The 19,191-nt window shown below is 43.4% G+C and overlaps 1 protein-coding gene across 3 annotated transcripts in view; it reads right to left on the reverse strand.

Moving 5' to 3' along the window:
• The window catches only part of LOC138748491 (uncharacterized), an 83,429-nt gene that overhangs the window by 32,900 nt on the left and 31,338 nt on the right, over nucleotides 1-19,191 (reverse strand). Inside the window, exons 2-3 of one of the 3 annotated variants that reach the window (XM_069908810.1) lie at nucleotides 6,876-6,990; nucleotides 3,062-3,135 (exon numbers count right to left, since the gene is read on the reverse strand). The gene's annotated coding sequence lies outside the window, so the exon portion shown is untranslated. The remainder of the gene's footprint in view (nucleotides 1-3,061; nucleotides 3,136-6,875; nucleotides 6,991-19,191) is intronic. The other 2 variants (XM_069908811.1, XM_069908809.1) reach the window with 2 other exon arrangements.

Consider the following 19,191-nt stretch of genomic DNA (forward strand, 5'->3'; position numbering starts at 1 on the left):
TATGATGATACTATTGCATGACTTGTTTACATACATATACCACAGAAGATTTCCCAGATGCTATGTAGTCTTTTAGATTATGTCCGTGTGCCCCAGATCATTTTCTGGGTTTACCTTTGTTGTGGAGTCTCAATGAGTTCTTTTCACAGCCCTACTCAGTGCACTAACCACATGGTGTTTCCAGTTTCTTAGGCACAATGGGGTTTCATATCTCAAACTGTTAACAATACAAGCAGAAATGCCAAGCCTCGGGTGGCGTTTGGGTGGGCAACAAGGACATCCAGTCAGGCTGCACCCTGAGGGTGACAGCCAGTCAGCATTTTCCAGGGTTTCTGGTGTCATACCAAACCTACGCAAACTCCTGAGGAAGTAGAGGTGTTGATGTGCTTTCCTCCAAGATAGTGACTCCCAAGAACCTAAATTTGCTCACCCTCTCCACCTCTGATTCCTCATCGATCACTGGATTGCATACCTCTGGTTTTCCTTTCCTGAAATCAACAATTAGCTCCTTAATTTTGGTGACATTGAGTGCCAGGTTGCTGTTGGTGCCCCATTCAGCCAAGTTTTCAATCTCCATCCTGTATGTTTACTCATCCCCTTCTTTTATACAATCCAATACCATGGTATTGTCAGCAAATTTGTAGACTGTGTTATTGTTGTACTGAGCTACACAGTCATAAATGTAAAGTGAGTAGAGCAGGGGGCTAAGAACAGCCTTGTGATGCTCCAGTACTAAATGAGATTGTGGAGAAGTTCTTAACAATCTTCACTGATTGTGGTCTGGCGGTGAGGAAATCTATGACTGAATTACATAGTGGGGTGTTAACTCCCAGGTCTTGGAGTTCGCTGATCAGTTTTGAGGGGATGATAGTGTTAAATACTGAACTGTAATCGATAAAGACCATCCTAATGTATGTATCTTTGCTGTCCAGGTGTTCCAGAGCTTTGTGCAGACCCAGTGAGATGGCATCCGCTGTAGATCTGTTTCTTCGATAGGTGAACTGGATTGGATCTATGTCACCCCTCAGACAGGAGCTGATCTGCTTCATCACCAGCCTTTCAAAGCACCATCACTGTTGATGTAAATGCTACTGGTCAATAGTCGTAAGGCAGGTTACTACACTCTTGTATGAATGACACCTGTTTGAAACTGGTGCGTACCATGCCCTGCTGGAGTGAGATATTTAAAACCTTGGTAAGTTGGTCACCACAGATCTTTAATATTCAGCTAAGTACTCCATGCAGGCCGGATATTTTCCTCGGATTCACTCTCCTGAAGGCAGCACGCACCTCATCCTCAAATATTGATATTCACAGCAAATATAGATGGGTGTCTGTATTCACTCAGGTATTAATACTCACTGGGTGTCCCTATACTGATATCCTTCCAGAACCATTGCTGAACACAGATAAGGGGATAGGACCTCGGTGAATCCTGATGCAGTCCCGGGAGCCTCATGAGATTACTCCAAGTAATCTCTGTAGTTACTGATACACTTGCAGGACATCCTGTGAAAACTCATAAACACTCATCTGAAAATACTAAGACAGAGTACAGATCTTTGGAATATCCCCCGGAACCTCTAAAATATTATACTTTACCAGGATCCCTTGTGAGTAATATTTTCCCAGGAGCCCTGTGAAATTTCTACTCAGGACCCCCATGAAATACTTCCAGGCCTCTCACCTCGTATTACCTTCACATACTTCAGCACATGAAATAATGAAACACCTTCAAGATGGTTGAGAATATGATAAACTTACAATACCCTGTAAGTACAGTACACCCCTGAGTTAGAGAAGGTTTTTTCTTTTATAATGTTCATTTTAAAACATAATTTCAAGCATTACACATTTTTTTGTTGTGAAAAATTTTATGCTTATATTTTTGTCAAGCGTTGACTTTATTTTTCTTTAATTGGCAGGCTTTTGTGTATATGTATGCATTCATAAGTGCCACAGATGAACAGTGGCAACAAGCAACCACACATGTTGACTTTATTTTTCTTTAAAATATTCGTTTTGATAAATGAAACATGTTGTGTTTGATAATGAATAAACTACTAAAATTTACCTGTTCATCTCTTCTTTATTCCTTCTTCAATTTGAATTTTAAAAGTACTGCCTGAGAACCCAGAAAATCCAACAATCTCAGTCCCCGAGTTGTCCGGATTTAGGACTTTTACTGTACATTGATCATTTGTCAACACTGATACACCCTTGGACCATTGATACTTTTCTGGGACTACCTACAAATAATGATATGACCTTGGTACGCCATGTATACACTCCTAGCATCCTCTATATTAATGACCATTTTAATTTAAAAAAATGTAGACATGCAGCTCAGTAACAGGCCATTTTGGCCCATGAGTCCATGCCACCCAATTTACACCCCATTAACCTACATCCCCAACACATTTTGAATGGTGGGAGGAAACCGGAGCCCCTGGAAAAGACCCTTGCAGACATGGGGAGAAGGTATATACTTCTTACAGACAGCATGGGATTCAAACCCCGGTCTGGTCCCGATCACTGGTGCTGTAAAGGCGTTGCACTAACCGCTATACCAACCATGCCTTCCCTAAGTCAACCATGCCACCCCATGCAATGGACCCTTTGTAAATACTGTCAGATTCTTGGGACCCTCCTTCAATCTAATACACTCCTGGATGCTGTCCAAATGCTGAATCACTACTGGATGCCTCTGTGAAGATTGAAACAAAGCCAGGAATCGTTGCAATCACTACCATATTCCTGGTACCTTCTCCTCACACACCTCCTCTCCAACCTTCGATTGACATCAATGCAAAAGCCTCTAAAATTCATGGTTGTTTTGTAAGGCAAATGTGACCAAGATAGGTCTGGGACAGAAATAAGATTTTCACTTGCTGAGAGCCTTGAGCTCAGCTTTTATATTGTTATAATATATTCACATTAAAATTAACTCACATTTCAGATAAAGTAACAATTTCTGTAGCTCATCCAGAAATAATTATTTTGTTAAATCAGTTATAGTTTTTATGTTCAATCTACTGCGATAAAATAAATGTTTACTTACACCTGACTATCACTCCTGAGGAACTGCAGTTGAATTGATTTTTCGGTCGTTCAGAAGTTCAGAGATGGTCCTGGCTTTTAAGAATAAGCAAATATTTAACTTGTTTAAAAAGAACATATTTTTCTTTCACAGAATCCATTTGCACGGTATTTAAAGATTATATTGCCTTTTCTGGCTAACTGCATTAAGACTGTCACATGTCTGGTGCTTAGATGAGAAATCTCTACCCTAGAAAGGGCTTAAAGGGAATTTAATGAGAGATAAGATTTCAGGAATAGTGTCTAAGCCTGTAGAAAGGGATTTGGTATGGCTTACTTATTGAGGGAAGAGTAGATTTCTAGGCCAATGACTTGTTTAGTGGAGCATTCATTTTTCTCCCAAATCACAGGGAAGAAACATGGTTTTTGTTTGTTCACATGTGAGGAAAAAAATGTTGCCCATGATCTTAATGCCAGAGGAGCATTGTGACTGAGTAATATGTACCACAGTTTTAAAAACAAATTATAGATTTTTATCAATTTAAATTACATACAAGTTGTCAAGGTGAAAACACCTGCAGAAAATATGACTCAAGAATACATTTTCTTCTGTTAAATTTTGCAGCAAGCTTTCATTTGAAACCAATGTGAATAGAAGTTCATTCATACACAAAAATATTCACCATCCTTTAAATTTAAATGTACTTATTTACAACGTAGCAGAAGCCAATTCTGGCAATTGAAACTCAATTACACCCAATTAACCTACCAACCTCATGTTTTTGGAGGGTGGGATGAAACCAGAGCACCCAGGCAAAATTCACACAGGTCAAAAGGAGATTGTACAAACTCCTTCCAGACAGCAGCAGATTCAAACCTGGGATGCTGGCTTTAATAGCGTTGTGCCAAGCTGCCCACCCTTTTGGAAAGATTCAAGTAGTAAGCAAGCATCTAACCTGCTGCTTTCTCCATTTGCACACATTAACCACATTTAATAGCAGCTGTAGCTGAAACCAATCAGCACTATTGGATATTAAGCAGAAGGGAGCATTGTTGAAGGTCATTGTGGGGTTTATTCAATGAAAAAGCTGGAGAGGAACTTCATTTCACTGACACTTGAGTTAAATATCTGGATCAGAGAAGTACAACAAGAAGCTGGTTCTAACAGGGTCCTGTTGTTCCCAGCGTAAATCAATGGTGCAACAGTTAGTGTTGCTGTCTAGCACTTTGGTTCAAATCTGACCTCCAGTGCTGTCAATGTGGAGTTTGCATGTTTTCCCCCATGACTGTCTGAATATTCTTTGAGGGCTCTGGTTTCTTCCACATTGCAACGATGGATGGGTTGGTAGATCAATCTGGTGGAAATGGGATTACTCTGAGCTGGTGCCATTATAGTGGATCAAAATGGCCTCCTTTTGTATTTAGGAATGTGGAAGCTTGAAGAAGTAGCTGGAGAAAGAGTTGGGGAGGCAGGTGTAGACTAGCATCAGGCATAAATGAACTGTAGCTGCTCTTGGAGGAAAGGTTGCTGTAGTGCCAGTGACTGGGATGACAAGATCACACACTAATCCAATTTAGATGGATAAAGGCACACAAAGTCTCCTAAAGTATCATCTGAATGTCAATGGAGGTCCAGAGAAATGTCCCTTAATACTTTTGATCTTTATTTATTAATAGTTTTGTGAAGGAAGGGCTCAATCTTTCACTTCACAACCTTAACCCATTCCTATGGCCACTGTTATTAAATGTCTGGTGCAGGCAACTTTTGAGTCAGTGATAGCTCCCAAGATGTTGATAGAATGACGAGACCTTCAATATCTGCCAGTGGTAATTGCTTGGCATCGTGCCACTTCTTGTTTTGAGATAGATTGGCGGCAAAGTTTTGGTGCTTTTGGAATCTGCATTAATGTGTGTCAGTGAGTGGAGTGCAATCCTCTTGTGAACTTTAGGGATTAAGTGCATCCAGAAATGCTCTAATTTTATTGTCTTTGTCACTGTCTCTCTCTCTCTCTTTTAATCCCTTCTTCATCTCTCATTCTCTGTTACCTTCTCAGCCTTTCTCTCTGTTCTGAACCCTCTTTCACTCTCTCTAAACATCTCACTTTCTCTCCCTGTGAACTTTCTCTGACATGTCCACTCCCCCTCCCTCTCTTTATTTCCCTCTCATGCCCTAAACACTTTAGTGGATTTGAGACCACAGGGCCACATTTCAGAGGCTGATTTCCTTGGCAGATTAAGGGTTTTAATTACAATTTGGTAATTTGTGGTGTTTCTGTTCCCAGTGTCCATGCTTAACGATGCAAAAATCTCTGCTGAGGCTCCTGCAATTTTTTTCCCTAGAGACCTGCAATGTCCTAGGATGCACTTGATCAGGCCCCAGGGATTTATTTATCTTTATGTGGTTTCAGACTTTCAGCCCCTCCTTTCCTGTAGCAAAAGAACTTAATGGCTAAAGAATTTTGTTTTTTGGGCATTGACAGAAAATAAGTTGAGGAGTACAGGAAATTAAGGTGAATGGAGATAGGACTAATGGGATTGCTCTGCCAGAAGCTGCCGAAGCTTCAATGAGCTGAACTGTATGAATTGGACCATTTTTATTTTTGACATTTCAAGCACCATAGATAAGCTGTGGGTTAAAGTCATGGAAATAGGCATCTATGTGAGTGTATACTTGCTCTCACAAATTGCCCACACTTATTACATGGACATATTCACTTACACAGAGATGAATCCAAGCCAAATTGATTTGGATAAAATTGCCATATATATTTGTCACCCCTTGGGGTCAGCAGAGTGTCAGAAATATTTTACACCTGAGCAGCTTTATGCAAGAGAATGAAGGAGGAAATTTCAAGGAACATAAAATAAGAGGCTAATAATTACTTTGCAAATGAGTGTTGGAGCAATCTGTCATGTGAGGCCATCTGCCCTGACAGATTATGAGCCTTGTTCTAAGAGGATAATATTAACCAGTGTTCCATTAATAACTGGGACAATCACTGAAATGATTAGAATTATAATCACAGTGGTACTCTCAGCAGAGCTGAGCATACACAAGCAATGTGTTATGCCTCACAGCCTGAAGCTTCAAGCTTGTGACACATCTGTGAAACTAACCCTCTGAGGATAGAGAATGACATTTTCCAAACACATGATGACTTTGTAAGGTGCGATGGAATTGTTCTCAGATGTTGTGTTCAGAAAGTGGCTTCCCCTCAAGCCATTCTATGAGATTTGCAGTCAATTCTTTTGCCATTACCTATATTCCATTACCCAAGAAAAATATTTTAATTTTAATCTTGAAATCAAGTGAAATTTATTGTCATCTGATTGCACAAGTACAACCTGACCAATTGGCGTCGGAAAACCCGTGATGTCATTTCCGCCGGAAGCGGCAGGACAACTAGGCCCAGCAGGCCTATATAAGACAGGGCAAACCATTCAATAAAGCATTACTGAAGGTACCTTCCTTGTGCACTACATTGGTGATCCTGACCAGTCAAAACCGTGTTTTGGACCTAATGATGGAAAAACAAGCAACACTCCATGCAGTTTCATTGAAACTGCTGTCATTCTGGCCTTCGCAGCTGCTGGTGTGGTTCGAGCAAGCCAAGGCCCAGTTCCAGCTACGACAGATCACAACTGACACCACAAGATACTACTATGTGGTGAGCTTGCTTGACCAGGACACAGCCACCAGGGTTGTCGATATCCTTTGGCAGCCTCTGGAGCAAGGCAAATATGTGGCCCTAAAAGAGCTGTTAACCCGCACTTTCGGGCTCTCAAAGTGTGAGCGTACTGGCTGACGATTGCACACGGACAGTTTGGGCACAAACCTTGCCTGCTCTTTGAACAGATCTTCCTGGAGCGACAACCAGATGATATCTAACTGCTGCTTGCCGAGGAGGATTTCAGCGACCCCAGGAAGGTTGCAGCATGAACGGATGTGCTCTGGGAAGCAAAAAGAGACACCAGTGTCATGATGGAACAAGTCGCAAGGCCTCGCAAACAGCGAACGACTAGTCCACCACAGCTGACCAACAGGCCAACAGACCCCCCCCCTCCCCCTTCCAGTGAGAAATACTGCTTTTATCACCAGCGGTGGGGTTCGGAGGCCTGTTGATGCTAATCCCCCAGCATGCTCCAGGGAAACACCGCGGCCGACCTTTGTTAGTAGCTGTGCCGTCCTCCTCCACATGTGGGACTCCCTATTAGGGCGACTGTTCCTAGTTGACACGGGAGCCGAGATCAGCATCCTGACCCCCTCAGCTTCAGACATCCATAATGGGAATCCGGGCCCATCCCTGAGGACAGTGAACAATTCCAATATAAGAACCTTCGGCACCCACACCATACCACTTTGCTTCTAGGAGAGCCAGTTCATGTGGACATTCACCCTGGTGGCAGTGTAACAACCACTCCTGGGAGTGGTCTTCCTCAGGGCTTACTGCCTGTTAGTGGATCTCAAGGGGTGGCGGCTAGTACATGCCAAGACTTTCCAAACGTTCTCCCCACCTACATTCTGTCTCCGTCGTTGAGAACAAGTTAGCATGCATCTTGGCAGAATTCCCCTCTGGCATGGTGCCACAGTTTACCTCAGCAGAACCAAAACATGGGGTACAGAACCACATTCTCACAAAGGAACCCCTTTCCATGCCAGGGCATGCCGCCTCGAAAAACTCAACCTCGCAAAGGAAGAGTTCTAAAAGATGGAAGAGCTGGGAATTGTGCAGAGGTCCAACAGTCCCTGGGCATCCCCCTGCACATGGTGCTGAAGGCAGCAGGGGGAATTGAGGTCATGTGGGGATTACCGCCACCCTTAACGAGGCCATTACACCGGACTGGTATCCCGTGACCCACATACAGCACTTTACTGCGGACTTACAGGGGGCACGGATATTTTCCAAGGTCGACCTCATCAGAGGCTATCACCAGATCCCAGTCCACCTTGAGGAGATTGCTAAAACCGCAATCATTGTACCCTTTGGTTTGGTGAGTTCCTTAGGATGCCCTTCAGGCTAAAAAAAAAAGTTACTCAAACATTCCAGAGGCTGATGGACATGATTGGCTGGGATCTCAGGTTTGCATTAATTTACTTGGATGACATCCTGATAGCCAGCCACAACTGCAAAGAACATGCAGTCCACATAAGGCAGATATGCACCCGCCTCAGTGAATTTGGCCTTACCATTAACCCGACCAAATGCAAGTTCAAGCAAGAGATAATAGACTTCCCGGGCCACAGGATTAATAGACATGGGATGACACCTCTACCTGAAAAGGTAGAGGCCATCAGGCTCTTCACCAAGCCACACATGGAGAAGGGCCTCCAGGAGTTTGCTGGTATGATTAATTTCTATCGTACCAGCAGCAGCCTGCATCATGTGCCAATTATTCTCACTCATGGCAGGGAAAAAGAGGGAGATTAAGTGGAACAAAGAAACGTTGGAAGCTTTCCAGAAGACCAAAGATGCTATGACCAACACCATGCTTCTGGTGCATTCATGGACAGACACCCCGACTGCCCTCACGGCAGTTGCATCCAATGCAGCAGTCGGGGGGTGCTTAAGCAATTGGTCGATGGACAATTGCAGCCCCGGCCTTCTTCAGCAGGCATCTCTGGCCCCCTAAGCTCAAGTACAGTGCCTTTGACTGTGAACTCTTGGCATTGTATCTAGCGGTCTGACATTTTAGATATTTTCTGGAGGAGAGATGATTCAAGGTTTTTATGGATCACAAGCCATTGACCTTTGCTTTTAATAAAGTGTAGGACCCATGGTCAGCCAGGCAGCAAAGGCACCTCTCCTACATATTCACCACAGATATCAAGCATATTGCCGGAAAGACCAAAGTGGTGATCGATGTATTATCTCGGCCGACTATCTCGGTGATACAGACCCTGATACACGGTCTGGCCCAGGCACAGCAGATGGACCTCGACATCCCTGCGTACAGGACAGCAGTGGTGGGACTCAAGCTAGAAGACATTTGCATCGGCCCTGGTAACCAGACCCTCCTATGTGACATTTCCACTGGCAAGCCTTGCCTCATCATCCCAGAGGCTTGGAGACGACCAGTGTTCAATATACCCAGCCATCAAGATGGTTCATTTGGCATGGCCTCTGCAAACAGGTCAGTCAATAGGCCAAAACCTGCACACACTGTCAGTCATCAAAGGTGCAGGCATATATCAAAGCGTACCCCGCTCCCCCTGCCCCCACCCCCAGCCATTCGAGCCAGCATGACAGAGGTTCAGTCATGTGCACACAGACATTGTGGGACCCCTGCCAGTGTTATGGGGGCGGGGGGGGGGGGGCATGGTACCTGTTGATGATGGTAGATGGCTTCACAAGGTGACCAGAGGCCATTCTGCTAATGGAAAACTCAACAGGGGCCTGCGCTAGAGCCCTTATAAATGTATGGGTGGCATGGTTCAGAGTCCTGGAGCACATAAAATTGAACAGGGGTGCACAATTCACCTCAGGGGTCTAGGCAGCTCTGGCCAGCCTCCTGGGGATCCAGCTCCATTACACCACAGCATACAATCCCCAGGTCAATGGGTTGGTGGAAAGATTCCACAGGCACCCTGATGGCTTGGCTCAAGGGACAGAATTGGATTGATGAACAACCATGGATCCTCCTAGGGACCCGGATTGCACCAAAGGAGGATTTCAATGCCTCAGCAGTATGGCATTCCCCTAGTCATCCCCGATGACATGCCAGGGATACGGATGAACCACCAGTGGCTAACCTTGAGAAACTGAGAGAACGACTGGGCCCGCTGACCCTGGAACAGGCCTCACCACATGGTCAGCCCAAAATGTTTGTCACAAGGGACCTGAAAAGCTGCGTCTTCGTATGATGGGGAGCACACCGAGTGCTTCTGGAGCAGCCATATGAGGGGCCCTACTGGGTGATCAGACACAATGTGTGCTGGATATTGGTGGCAAGGAAGAGACATTTACTATTGACCGCCTCAAACCAGCACATTTGGACATCAGTCAACCGGTCACCCTACAACCTCCGTGCCATAGAGGCAGGCCACCCAAAGCCAGAGACAGCTGATTCTGGGGGTGGGGGGTGGGGTTGTGAGGTGGTTCGCTACCTGATAGGCATTCCAGCACACAAGATGGTAGTTGAACACGGTAATCCCACAAGGACCACACTGACTAAGTGGCCATTCTTCCTGGGCTGCAAGCCATGTAGTGGCTGTACCAAGCACTGGTAGGAATGCCAGTTGAGCCCATGACGTTATTTCTGCCAAAAATGGCGAGACAACTAGGCCAAGCAGGCCTATATAAACAGGGTGAACTGTTCAATAAAGCAGTACCGACTGTATCTTCCTCGTGTGCTTGTCTTACTTCAGTGCCCTGCCGTTGCATGCGCTACACCTGAACCTTTTTTCTAATTTAACAATTATGCTGCTGTATTCCTAATTTCACAATGAGGGGAAACACTTGGAATTTCATATTTTAATCACTTCAATCAGATTCTCGCTCGTCCCTGAACTCCTAAGATTAGCTCTTAATATTGTTTCTCAAAGATATTTGATCAATGTGCGTCTGAAAAGGTTAGCTTCAAAGTTTGGAGCATTTTATTTTGTTCTATTTATAAATCAAATGAACAAGAATAAATAGAATTGAGGAAGGGACTTATGTTGAAATTTAATTGTACAGATGACATCAGATATTGTGGGCAAGGACTCTCAAGCATAGGTTCCATAAGATTGGTTGACTGGAATGTGTATCCATATAACTCCTTATAGCACAGAACAGGCCAGTTCGGCCCTACTAGTCCATGCCGTAACAAATCCCCACCCTCCTAGTCCCACTGACCAGCACCCGGTCCATACCCCTCCAGTCCTCTCCTCTCCATATAACTATCCAGTCTTTCCTTAAATGTAACCAATGATCCCGCCTCAACCACGTCTGCCGGAAGCTCATTCCACATCCCTACCATCCTTTGCATAAAGAAATTTCCCCTCATGTTCCCCTTATAATTTTCCCCCTTCAATCTTAAACCATGCCCTCTAGTTTGAATCTCCCCCACTCTTAATTGAAAAAGCCTATCCACATTTACTCTCTGTCCCTTTTAAAATCTTAAACACCTCTATCAAGTCCCCCCTCAATCTTCTATGCTCCAGAGAAAAAAGCCCTAGTCTGTACAACCTTTCCCTGTAACTCAAACCTTGAAATCCTGTCAACATTCTCGAGAACATTCTCTGCATTCTCTCTATTTTGTTTATATCTTTCCTATAATTTGGTGACCAAAACTGTACACAGTACTCCAAATTTGGCCTCAACAATGCCTTGTACAATTTCATCATAACCTCCCTACTCTTGAATTCAATACTCCGATTTATGAAGGCCAACATTCCAAATGCCTTCTTCACCACACCATCTACCTGAGTATCAGCCTTGAGGGTACTATTTACCACAACTCCTAAATCCCTTTGTTGCTCTGCACATCTCAATAGTCTACCATTTAATGCAAATGACCTATTTAGATTTGCCTTTCCAAAATGTAACACCTCACACTTATCCGTATTAAATTCCATCAGCCATTTCATTACTTAGACTGGGACAAATGTTTCCTTTATTTATTAGATGAGAAATGAAATTCTGGTATATGTGGGTAAATTTACATAATTTTTCAATCAGACATGATCTTCATGTTGCATAAAAGGCTTATTTGTGGGCAGTGTTAACTGGACTTTTAAGTCCATAAGATATAGGAACAGAAATGGGCTATTCAGCACATTGTGTCTGCCCTGCTATTTGATCACAAATAATGATGCCCTGACTAATCAAGGACCTATAAATCTCTATTTTGAATACACCCAATCAACAGCCTATGGAAACAAATTCCACTGATTCACCACCCTCTGGCTCAAGACATTTCTCAGCCTTTCTGTTCTAAGCAGACACCCTTCAATGTTGAAGTTATGCCTTCTTGTCCTAGACTCTCCCACCATAGGAAACAACCTTTCTACATCTACTCTGCCTGTGCTTTTCAACATCCAAAATGTTTCAATGAGATTCATTCCCACCCACCTCATTCTCCTAAATTCCAACAAGTACAGGCCAAGAGCCATCAAACATTCCTCATATGATAATCCTTTCATTCCTGGAATCATCCTTGTGAATATCCTTTGTACATTTTTTTTAAAATTGTGCCATTTCTGAGAGTTATTGAGGATATTGGGACCTCTAATGTGAAGAGTTTAATTTTGTGATGGTATTCCTCCTTTAGATCAACACAACAACTCAACAATCAGAGAATGCTGGAAACATTTGGCAGATTCAGGTTGGAGGTAGATAATGCTTGACCTGCTGAGTTCTGTTTTTATTTCTGATTACCAGTGGTTTTACTGTCCAACTCAATAGCCAATATGTTTAATACCTTGATTCTCTTTTTATATATTAAGTTTTAATTTCATTACCTCATGCTTTTATTATGGTAAAGAATAAGCAAGATGTTACAATGCACAAACCACATGTAAACAGTTTAGAAAGGGAAGAATTTCCCTGTCAAAGTTTTTTAGGGGCTAATGAAATTAACAAATGTATTTTTTGAAATAAAAGCCTGCAGTTTTTTATATTGGCAATAGGAACTTCTCAATAGTTCATAATCATGCTTTAAAAGAGTCATATCGAGTCATAAAGCCATGCAACATGAGAACAGATCCGTTGGCCTAATTTGTCCATGCCATCCAAGCTAATACCATTTCCCTGGGTTTCTTCTATATTCTTCTAAACCCCTATTCCTAATGTTATCTAAAAATGTTGAGATTGTACCCATCTCTAAAGATTTTAAACAACATATTTCAAAAACATATTCTCAAATAAATAAACCAATATTTTTTCTGTATTTTTTAGATTATGGTCTTAACTTGAGGTTTCAAAATATTAATCTCTAACAATTTCATAGAATTTCCAAGCAGATGTGTAGAATTAATTCATCCAAATCTGATCAGGTCAATGAGAACAAGAGTCACATTTTATCCACCAAAATCAGAAAATATATTGGATTATTTGTCCCTAAGGGACAGAACATTTTATTTCAGGCAAGTGCTGACATCTAACACCTGAAGCTGGATTTGCAAAATAAATTAATCAGTAATTAGAATGACTGAATAATTAAATGTTGATGGTGAGTGCAGACTTGCTAAAGCGAAGGGCCTATTTCTGTGCTGTGACCCTGAGATTGTTATCAATAATATATTTTTCTTATTTAGACAAATAATTTATAGATCTTAAAATTCACTTTTTTCAACTTTTACATCAAGCACATTTCTCTCATGAGTGGGATCAAAGTCAACAGGTTGTGTGCTTGAGTTTCATTCTGGAACCTAATAAGTACTGTAATGCATATGTAGAATAAATGATATACAACAGTGAGTTGCAGACTTAAATCTAATTTTCAGATGGTTTGTGTATTTGATAGGTCTCCAACCGTGTCTCCCAAACCTCTCTCCATCTCCTTTGGATTTGACCCATTCAACACAAGTACACATGGACTTTGCCACTTCCTTTCAGAAATTCTCTGCAGCTTTAATGATAATTCAAAGAAAGCAATTATACAATATTTCCTCTAATTTTCCATAACTATTTCCCCCTGAATAGAATTCCTTGATTCCTGAAACACAATTTGTCAACTTGCTTTTCCCATTGCCAGAAGTACCCTTTCTCTGACCTGTGCCAACCTAATCAGTCCAGATGAGAATTGGATCCTCAAAAAATCAAAACAGCAGGAGTCCCTGAGGGTAAACAGGTGGTTTTACTGGAGGGAATGAATGTGTTTAGACTTGCCTTTCCACAGTGTTTGCATCATCATTGGCCAATGACTCATTTAATTTCCTATTTATCTATTACATTCAACTGCCATTCTCATGCATATGCCATACCTTTCATTCCTCTCTTAGCCATGTACCTGTGTTCTCATGCCTGCCCAGTGCACCCTCCAACCCCAGTGCACCTTCCTACCGTGTTACCCACTCTCCCAGATGTCTCACATACCCCTGAGTTATGTGTTCCTATCCCTTCATGTTTACCTTCTGCTGTTTTCCCTCCCAAATGTACCTCTCCCAGCCCTAACTCCCAGCAGTTCCCATTATTGCCTCATGTACCCCCTAGCCATTTAACCTTTCAGCCCAGTACATTCCTCACAAGCTCAATGTAACACTTCTAGTATCATGTACTGCACTCAGCCTTGTGTACCTCTCCCAGCCCTGTGCACTCCAGCCAGTCTTGTGTACTCCACAGTTTGATGTATCTTTATATTCTCTTGTCCATTCAAAACTGAGTATGACTATAAGACAAAGGAGCAGAAATAGACTATTCCATACATTGAGTCTGCCCTGCCATTTAATCATGAGCTGATCCATTTTCCCACTCATCTCCACTGTCTGGCCTTCTCCTCCTAACCTTTGATGTCCTAGAACCTATCGTTTTTTCTCTTTGGCTTGGCTTCGCGGACGAAGGAGGGGTAAGGTCCACGTCAGCTGCAGGCTCGTTTGTGGCTGACAAGTCTGTTGCGGGACAGGCAGACACGGTTGCAGCGGTTGGAAGGGAAAATTGGTGGGTTGGGGTTGGGTGTTGGGTTTTTCCTCCTTTGTCTTTTGTCAGTGAGGTGGGCTCTGCGGTCTTCTTCAAAGGAGGTTGCTGCCCGCCGAACTGTGAGGTGCCAAGAAGCACAGATGGAGGCGATATCAGCCCACTGGCAGTGGTCAATGTGGCAGGCACCAAGAGATTTCTTTTAGGCAGTCCTTGTACCTCTTCTTCTGTGTCGGTGGCCAGTGGAGAGCTCGCCATATAACACGATCTTGGGAAGGCGATGGTCCTCCATTCTGGAGACGTGACCTACCCAGCGCAGTTTGATCTTCAGCAAGAAGGCCCAAAGAGGCCTATGGCAACAAATTCCATAGATTTACCAACCTCTGGCTGAAGAAATTCCTCCACATCCCTGTTCTAAGTGGACGCCCTTCATTCCTGAATTTGTGCCTTCTTGTCCTAGACTCTCCCACCATGGGAAACAACCTTTCTACATCTACACTGTCCATGCTTTTCAACATTTGAAATGTTTCAATCAGATTCCCCCTTATTCTCCTAAATTCCAATGAGTACAGGCCAAGAGCTGTGAAACACACCTCATATAACTCCTTCATTCCGAGATCATCCTTGTGAACCTCCTCTTAACACTCTCCAATGGCAGCACATCTTTTTTTAAATAAGGAGCCCAAAACTGCTCACAGTACTTGTAGATCTCATCAGTGCCTTATAAAAACTCAACATCACATTCCTGCTCTTATATTTTATTCCTCTTGAAATGATTGACTTCGCCACTGCTATCCTGCACAACGACTCCCAAGTCCATTTGCACCTGGGTATTTTCTATTTTCTCCCCATTTATAAAATAGTCTGCCAGTTTATTTTTCTTCCAAAGTGCACAACTGTACACTTTCCAACATTGCATTTCATTTGCCACTTTTCTGCCCATTCTCCTAATCTATATGTCCTTTTACAGCCACCCTGTTTTCTCAACACTACTTGCTCCTCCACCCATCTTCAGATCATCTCCAAACTTGGCCACAAAGCAATTCATTCCAAAATCCAATTTATTAATATACAACATATGCTCCCAATCTGTGTTCCTTTCACTGTTTGACCTCACTCTTAGTGACAAGAGTTGGCATTCTAATCTGAATTTTATCTCTTTAATTCCAAATTGAACCCTAGTCTGTCTTTCTTCACTTAACTTTGGTCAGATTTATCTCGATATACGTTAGACTGATCTTTCACTTAAGAGGATTTCAGCCCTAATGCTTAGGAAGTTATGCAAGTTATGGTATACTGGAGGTATTGAATCTTATCATTGGTGTCTGCTTTCCGTGAAAAATGTTTGCCAAGATCTAGGAAGTTGCTTACATTTTCCAGAATCATGTTCTGAACTGTTGTTGTCAGATGGTGTTATGGGTAGGTGATGTTGCAGACATTGAGTGTAAGGCCAATCCTCTCAAGTGCTTCCATGAACAAATTAGCAATAGCTTGGAACTCAGGTTCCAAATGTGTGCATATATAATTTTATTCTGCAGACTGCAACTCATCCTGGTTCTGGTGTGTAAGTGACGTATAATATGTCAGTATGATGACCATATCTGCCCTTGACATTAGATCAGCACCTGACTACCGTATACTCATATAAAAGTTGATTCCGTATGAAAGTCGGCCCCCTATATTTGGCTGAAAAATTTGTAATTTTCCATACATCTCATGTAAAAGTCAACTCAAGTCAACTCAAGTCCTGCAGACCGGAGTTCCGAACACCTCAGTCAAGAACTCTCTCCTTGGCCCTGACCACCTGTGATAGTACAGATCTATCACCAATGTACATAGTGTATATAGTTACTGTATCTAGACTGTGCTTACAGCGATTGGATGAGAGCTAAGCCACGCCTACTGTCTGGGCCTTAAAGGGTTGTGTCCCTAGCCAGGTCGGATCATTCCGGACTGGTCGGCCACCTGTGAAGAGCTCCTGTCTTTTGCTAATAAAAGCCTTGGTTTGGATCAACAAGTCTTTGATTCTTTCGACGAGCTCTACACCACCTGCCAATCAAAACTCCCAACACCTCGAACACTGACTTCTCACCCAGCGCCAGCTGCCCGCCCATTGGAGCTCCCGACACCTTGAGAGCCAATTTCCCACTTTATCCTGGCTGCCTGCCCTTTGGAGCTCCTAATGCCTTGAAAGCAGACTTTTCACCCAGCCTGGCCATATGCCCATCAGAACTCCCAATGCCTCGAATGTGAACTCACGCCTTGGCTGCCCGCCCATCAGATCTCCCAAAACCTACAACAAGAGAGTCACCGCAGTCAAAAGTAGTATCCGTGTAAATTAGTGACCCATAAATTTAACAATAGAAAATGGTCTACAAAATTTGACTTTTATATATGTATATAAGGTCATTGTGATGTAAATCTGATGATATCTATTAAAACAGAAGTCAAAGGGCAGCAAAGGAAAATCATTCAAGTGGTTGGTGACTAAACATGTGTCGAGGAAGATGGTGTGGCTCTCTGAGGTCAGTCACGCCAACTCTAGGACATCACTGCAGGAGTTCCTCTAGACAATGGTCCTCAGCATATGGAGCACCGATGCATGTAATCAACAATAAATGGACAGCATTTGGGCATAGACTGTAAAATAGCAAGTAACATTCATGCCACAAGAGTGCCAGGCACTGACCACCAATGAGAGAGAGTCTAACTACATCTCGACATTCAATAGGATTACCATTTCACGTCCCCACCATTAATATCCAATCAAATCACGATTCATTAGCAGGAACAAATAAAAGTAAAGCAGGCACAGGCAGAACAGCCATTTTTGGAGCGGATATTTCGTGTGTGGCCTAGTGTAGGAGTGGAGAGTTAGAGGCTTTGGTGAGCAGAAGCTGAGGACATGCTACAGGTAAAGCCAGGTAAGATCTTTTTGTAATAAACCAGAGTAGGTAGTGGAGATGGCAGCTAGGGCAGTGGTATGCTCCGATTGCAGCATGTGGGAAATCTTGGACACCACAAGTGTCCCTGATAATTACACCTGCAAGAAGTGCATGCAGCTGCAGCTCCTTACATACTGCGTTAGGGAACTAGAGCCGGATGAATAGATTATTCAGAGGTAGAGAGGGTAATATACAGAAGCTAAAAGGAGACAGTTGTAGCGGCACGACAAGTTCCAGTGAACTGGCTGCTGAACGTCATGACGTTATAACGCAGTGACAATATCAGGGTGCATGATGCAGGGTTTTTAAAAAGGTTGTGCACATCTGTAAACAGTTTTGTTTGAACTTCCTCTCAACTGCGACTCGTTACACTCTCCTGGCGAATTACCCACTGTGACATCTGTGGCTACAATTTGGTGACCCTGATGGGCCCAAAACAGATTTTTGGACCAGCGACGGACAGCACAGTAGTATCCCTAAAACTGCCTGTCTTCTGGACATCACAACCTGAAGTCTGGTTCAGACAGGCAAAGGCACAATTCCACATCAGAAAAATAGAGGTGGTGCCATGTGGTGAGCATCTTGGACCAGGACACAGCCAGCCGCGTTGTGGATTTCCTTTGGGAACTACCACTACACAGCAAGTATGAAGTGCTAAAAGCACTCCTCCTGTGTATTTACAGGCTCTCCCGGCATAAGCGAGTTGTGCGGCTCCTCCACATCCAGAGCCTATGAGACTGTGCCCCTTCAGAGCTTATGGGTGACATGTTGGCACGAGCCATGTTTGCTCCTTGAACAGCTATTTCTAGAGCATTTTTCAGTAGACATCCGCCTCATGTTATCCATCAAGGATAAGTGACCCTTGAGCAGTGGCTACACAGGCGGACATCCTTTGGCATGTGAAGCACCAGGGTGTGAAACCCATCAAAATAAATGCTGCGTCAAGCCACAAAGCACCAAATCTTTGAGTCCCAATGACAAGAACACGGTCTCTACTGGACAGACGTGACTCAGAGACTAACAATTGGTGCTTTTATAACCAACATTGGGGTGCTGGTGCCCGCAAATACCATGCTCCTTGTGGTTTCTTGGGGAAATGCTCAGATCAGCTGTTGATAATGTCTACAATGGCTGGCCACCAAAACAGCTGCTTTATGTCAAGCTCTCAGGGCGAAAATTTCTCGTGGTCACTGGTTCGGAGGTTAGCGTCCTTCCTCCTTCAGGGTTTGACACTTGAACCAGAGGAGCAGGTCCTGACCTCATGGCTGTAAATAACAGCACAATTCATACGCAAGGGACAAGAACTGTGGCTGGGAAATTTAATGCCAATAAGTTTACATGGAGGTTCACTCTTGCTGCTGTGTCCCAGCTGTTGCTGGGAGCAGATTTCCTCCGCAATCAATTCCTAATGGTGGATATGAAAGGTGGACACCATGACTTTCCAAACCTTCCTCCTTGGAGATTCAAGGTTACCCATACCACAATTGCACACCCTCGAATGTACGAAGAATGAAGTCGTCAGAATCCTCAAAGACTTTGCTGGCGTTCTATCCCCCAGTTCTCCACCGCTACTGTGAAACATTGTGTGAACTTTGACCCAAGGACCACCTGTCAACTGCCGCCTGAAAAGTTACGCCCTGCGAAACAGGAGT

The sequence above is a fragment of the Narcine bancroftii genome, chromosome 13 (genome assembly GCF_036971445.1).
Source record: "Narcine bancroftii isolate sNarBan1 chromosome 13, sNarBan1.hap1, whole genome shotgun sequence".
Taxonomy (NCBI): domain Eukaryota; kingdom Metazoa; phylum Chordata; class Chondrichthyes; order Torpediniformes; family Narcinidae; genus Narcine; species Narcine bancroftii.